Genomic DNA, 6,000 nt, shown 5'->3' on the forward strand with positions numbered 1-6,000 from the left:
CGCCTCTGGTGCTCGGCATTGATCGGTACATGTAAGTATGAGTCGGCCAGTCGATTGATACCAACTGGTCCTGCTGCTGAACTGTCCCTGTGACTCTCTCCATGGACTCCATCTTGAACCCCTTGGTGTGTATGAACACATTTGATTTCTTCAAACTGAAACAGGCTCCTGTCTTAGGTACTAGAAAAACTGGGGAGAAAGGCCCCCAGATGATTCTATGTTTTCAGCATCACTGGCATGATGGCCTTGTAGCAGTATAAAAATCTTGCAAACATTTTCACTTCTGAGATCTGTTGGACATACATTAAATGGATTCAGTGGTCAACTTTGGAATTCTCCATTGTATTCCCACCTGTCTTCTGGACCCACTGGTCTTTGATTATTGTCGTCCTAACCCTCCAGGAGGCTGCAATCACCAACTTCACTCAGGCCCCCTGGCCCCAACTGGGAGAGACTGGTTGGACGCACCTTCAAAAAGATTTTCCAGCCATCTTAGCAGCTTGCTCTGGACTTGATTTCATGTCAAAAGTAACTTTGAGACACCTCCACTGTGATCTGTTATATCTGCAGCCTGTCCTATAAGATTTGGCCTCCTGCACCTTCTGAAGTTCAGTAGGCTTGAGTGAAGGAAGGCGGCTCCTCCTACTAGTCTGTGGCCACAGTCCAGACTTTTCCTCCTGTCATTCGCTTAATTGCGTCGTTCAGCGGATGGCCAAACAATAATCTCCCATTATAGGAAATGTTGAAGGCTTATGTAGAAGTTCCGCCTGCCCTCCAGTGGTGTAACCACAATGCTCTCATAGAAGTGACTGAGTGCGCCAGCGCTTGTACTAGGTCTATCAAAAGCATCAGCCGAAAGTCAGTTGACAGGTTCCACTCTTTTTCCAGAAACTGTGCCAAATCTTGCAGTTTCCATTGTTGAATGTAATGTCATTTCTAAAGTTTATATATCGAAGTTAACGCTATTGCTGGTTGGCAGGCAAAATCTGTCACTGTATAGATTCTGTGCAAGCCTGATGGAAAGTTCACCACAATTTCTGCGATCCAGATGTGTTTCTACATGTGTGTTTTTGATGCATTCTCGATGCGTTTTTGCCACTTTCCAGATGTGCCATACAGAAACAATGCAACATTCTACTTTTGTTGACTCCACTAGAATGCACTGTACTGATGTGAACTAAGTAATTGAAATCAAAGTTAAACACTGTCCATGCGTTCTTGATGCAGAATAAAAACGCACCGGACTGCATCTGGTGTAAACAAGTCCACTTTCTCATCCATAGGATCTCTGAAGGCAACCGAGTTATAAAAAGGCAAAGACACTTGCTGCACCAGACACTAGAGGGCAGCATCCACCCCTGGAAGTGCAGTGCATAAACATACATCAGCCATCTTATATGGATAAAGCTTATAGAACCTGTTACTGTAAATTGGTCTTCTGACGAGGTCTCTGTCATCCTTAACTAGCTGCCGCCTGCCCACTGTCAAATGACGGCGGGGTGGTGCAGCTCTCGTTCTGGGACGCCGTCATATGACGGCGTCCCAGAACGGCCGCTCTCGCGCGCCCGCATGTTGCTAGGACACGGCGCAACCCCAATTTCTGTAAGGAGCCGCGTCCACGGCTCTTTAACCATGTGATCGGCTGTGTCCAATCACAGCCAGTCACATGTAAACACGGAGATGCCGGTAATCAGCGCTCCTCGCCTCACACTGACAGAGTGTGAGGAGAGGAGAACCGATCAGTGGCATCTCCTCACAGGGGACAGCTAGGTATGTAATCAGGGCACTGACCATCAGTGCCCTGGTTACAATTAGATGCCCACCAGTGTCACCAATCAGTGCCCACCATTGCCCACCAGTGCCAGCAATCAGTGCCCACCGGAGCCAGCAATCGGTGCCCACCACTGCCCACAAGTGCCACCAATCAGTGCCCATTAGCGATGCCAGTCAGTGCTGGCTATCAGTGCCATCTATCAGTGCTGCCCATCAATTCCCATCACTGCTGTCGATCAATGCCCATCAGTGTCGCCCATTAGTGCCGCCCATCAATGCCCATCAGTACCGCCTATCCGTGTCACCTATCAGTGCCCACCAGTGCCGGCTATCAGCGCCCACCAGTGCCACCTATTAGTGCCCACCAGTGCCACCTATCAGTGCCCATAAGTGTGGCATATTAGTGCCTCCTCATCAGTGCCACCTAATCAGTGCCCATAAGTGCCACCTCATCAATGCCTACCATTTCAGCCTTTCAATTACTGACAGAAACTAAGTAAAATCATTTTTTTTTCAAAATGTTTGGTCTTTTTTCTTTCTTTTTTTTTTTTTTTATAAATAAAAATAAAAAACCCAGCAGTTATTAAATATCACCAAAAGTAAGCTCTGTTTGTGTGAAGAAAAGGATAAAAAATTTGTTTAGGTACAGTGTAGCATGACCGCGCAATTGTCATTCAAATTGTGACAGCGCTGAAAGCTGAAAAATGGCCTGGGCTGGAAGGGGGTGTAAGTCCCCCGTAGGAAAGTGGTTAATAAACGAGCAATTTATGCTCTATACTTATGGAAAAAGACCATCCTTCATCAACAAGCACTTTACACTCTATCATTGTGGGAAAAGACCATCCTTCATCAACGAGCGATTTACGCTCTATCATTGTGGGTGTTGCTTTTGGCGTGGATATTTGCAGCATACTTTCTGCTACTGCCGCCTTAATAGGGCTTAGAATTTTGCACAAACCACATCCTTGTGAGGCAACCTGTACAAATTAATTTCTCTGCCACTGCAGACTGCATGCAGGCCCAAAATGCCCCCTGAGCTGAGCATTTCTTATCATGCTGGCATAAACGCACGTGCCAATTTCCTGGATCCTGTCTCTTCATAGGATAAGTGGAAATGACTACTTTAGAGCGTATTGACCACATGCTTAATGAAGGTGACAACCTGTTAGGGGTCATCGTCCTGGTCAGGATAAGATGATCGTTGGCGGGTCTTTTGTTTTTTGGAGCATTTGCATTCAGGGTTTCTGTTCCTAAAATAATGCAAAGCACCTTAGTTTGCATAATTTCCTTGAGCACGTTGCCCCCTCCTACCTTTGATAATCTCCTGTGCCACTAACAGGTGTGGCAAGCTCATATTTGCCCACAATATATGGAGAAAATCATATTACCTCTCACCAAAAAACAGGTACACTGTCTCCTTAAGAGCCATCTGCCTTCATCCATTCACTTCAGAAGCAGCCGCAGCCCGCAGGTGAGCCCAGGCAGCATTTCCAAAGGCAGACACCAGACACAGTCAGAGTCTAAAACAAAAACCAGTCAGACTGTCAAACCCACAGAAGTACACAGCATAGCAGGGGAGCCAGGACAGAACATCCAGAGGCAGACAGGGGACCCAGTCAGAATCTGAGGTAAGTCCTTTACCTGGCAGGACTGCAGAGAGAGAGGGAGAGAAGCCCTCTTAACTGCAGACCTCCAAGACCATTTACACCACTGCATGGCGACTGGCGGTTACCATCCCGTGCTGCCCATCTCCCCATTTCCTGTGACATCATTAACAGCCGCTCTCAGACTGACAATAAAGCCAGGAGAGCAGTGTGGTGCGCTGCATATAAAAAGAAGGAAAAAAACCCAAAAGGAGAGGCAAAGACGACATTGCAGAGCTGTTATAATACCACACCTGTATAATATCAATGCGGTTTAAGCATCCTTTTACCCATGGCCCTGGCACAAAGGGCACACAGTTTTTAGAAGGATTTACTTCCAGCATTCAGGGTCTTCCAACTCCATGAGAGGCTGAACGTGGAGGGGTAGGTTCGGCAGGGGGGGTGCAGCAAACAAATTACTTACCAACTGGTGGCCTGGAGCATGACCAAAAAAGAACATCTTAGTTGGGGGAGGGGCTATCTTTTATTCAGCTTGGAACAGGGGGTCATGTGGGGCTCCAAAGGAGGTGTTAAGCCGTTATGTGCTGATTTGAGGTGGGCCAGGAAAACTGAAATACATCACAGGTGATATAATTTGCTGCTCATTAATTGCAGTATTCTAGTCTGCATCTCCCCAAGGTAATACTTAAAATCTGGCCTGTTATTGGGTCCTGAGGACGTGAGTTGAGAACCACTGGAATAAAGGATTCCATTATTGGCCAATTGGAGCATGCTTTCAGCAGCAATCAGCCTGCATTCGAAATCAGCTTAAAGAACTTCTGAGATCATTAGAGTTCATTAACAGACAGTTGCACCAACCTGCTTTAAGCTGCTTTTGTGTTTACAATGAATTATATGGGAAAGGAAGAGGTTGTGAAGTGAAAAAAAAACCCTGTATAAATAAGCCCTTACTGTTATGTAGTTATGCTGAGCGCAATAAAGAAAGATGTGTTGGAATAAGTAGATGCTGAGCATAGTACATTGACACTCCCTGTGCTTGCCCCTGCAGTCATGGGCCAAAGGGCAGAGTACAGGATGCAATGCTATATACTTTCTGTATACTAGCATGCATCTGTTCAGTGCACCCTGTATAGTAATAAATCATAAATTAGGGCAGTATAGTGCTATAAAGGAAGATACCCTAATCAAAGAAATGCATTGGGGCCCCCTAACCATGTACCTATGCAACTGAGATGCAGTCTTATCCATTGTCAGGATCGGTCCCAAGCTGGCCATACACACAGAATTTTTTCATGCAGCCTATAGATGGTTTCCTCCATCAATGCTAACAGGAAGGTCGAATCTCCCCTGTCAGCTAGTCTACTAAGAACATCCATAAATGCCCTAACTACCAATTTATAAGATTGTAAGCAAAAGTGGAGCATATAGCAATTGATCACGCTAGATATTTTACCTGGTGAATGATGATGGTAAGCTAGAGATGCCCTCCCTTGAAATTGGAGCGTGGAGAGTTGGTATTTCTGTAGCTTTTTGGGTGGTACAGATAGTTTCTTTAGGACTCTCAGCCAATGTGTCATTTGTCAGTCCTTTGGGTGGGCGAATTGATCTCTTGTCTCTCCCCTTCTCGGACTCTGATGGACCTTCTTCAGGTCCATGGAGGTGACCACAATTACCTGGAGCCTACTTGTCTGTATTAGCTTCCTTTTGTTGGGGCGCTTCTGTAAGGTGGTGCATGTCTCTTTAAAGTGGATGTAAACCCAATGTCATCCTTTCTAAACTACTGCCATAGGGGTTATCTATAAGGATATACATGCCTCCTGCATGTATCTTTACCTGTCTCCCCTCTGTCTGTTATGAAACCTGAAAAACTGCAGATTCTGTGGGCGGGTCTGTTGTCTGGAGCTCGGTGGGTGGAGTTGTGATGTCAGTAGACTCCCCGCCCACCTCTACATTCCCCTTGTCAATATGTATTCTCTCCTGTGTATTTCTAACACTAAACTTATGCTATGATCTCTAACATCCAGTGAAAAGACAGGAAAGTAACCACATGACTTCAGCATGTCAAATCATACTGAGGTGTGGAACAGCCAATCCTTGCAGAGCTGCTGAATAAAGGAGTGGGAGGGAATTAAAAAATAATGCCTGTGTCTTAGGCTAGTGCACAAGATGTAAATCACCTGTCACTCACAGCAAGGGGGAGGATTTGACAAAGTTTGACAAAGTTTTTCTCAGTTTGTCAAGATTTTTCTCACTGAACAATAAAAGAGGATTGCTCAGAGCTGGATTAACTCTGTGTGGCAAGACTGGGCTCAAATGATAGCAAATCTTATGCTCTACATTATGACATAATCCATGCAATAACGGCTGAATAGCTGCTGAGTAAGGAGCAGTCTCTATTGCATGAAGCTTGTGCAGCAAGTAATTAACCACTTAAGGACCGCCTCACGCCGATGTACATCGGCAAGGCGGCACGGGCAGGCAAAATCATGTACATATACGTGATTTGCCTCCTACGGGTGGGGGGTCCGATCGGACCCCCCCCGGTGCCCGAGGCGGTCCTCTTTTGTCCCCCGGCGATCGGAGTTGAGGGGGAGGCCATCCGTTCTTGGCCCCCCCCTCGTGA

The sequence above is a fragment of the Aquarana catesbeiana genome, linkage group LG05 (assembly GCF_042186555.1).
Source record: "Aquarana catesbeiana isolate 2022-GZ linkage group LG05, ASM4218655v1, whole genome shotgun sequence".
NCBI classification, from domain to species: domain Eukaryota; kingdom Metazoa; phylum Chordata; class Amphibia; order Anura; family Ranidae; genus Aquarana; species Aquarana catesbeiana.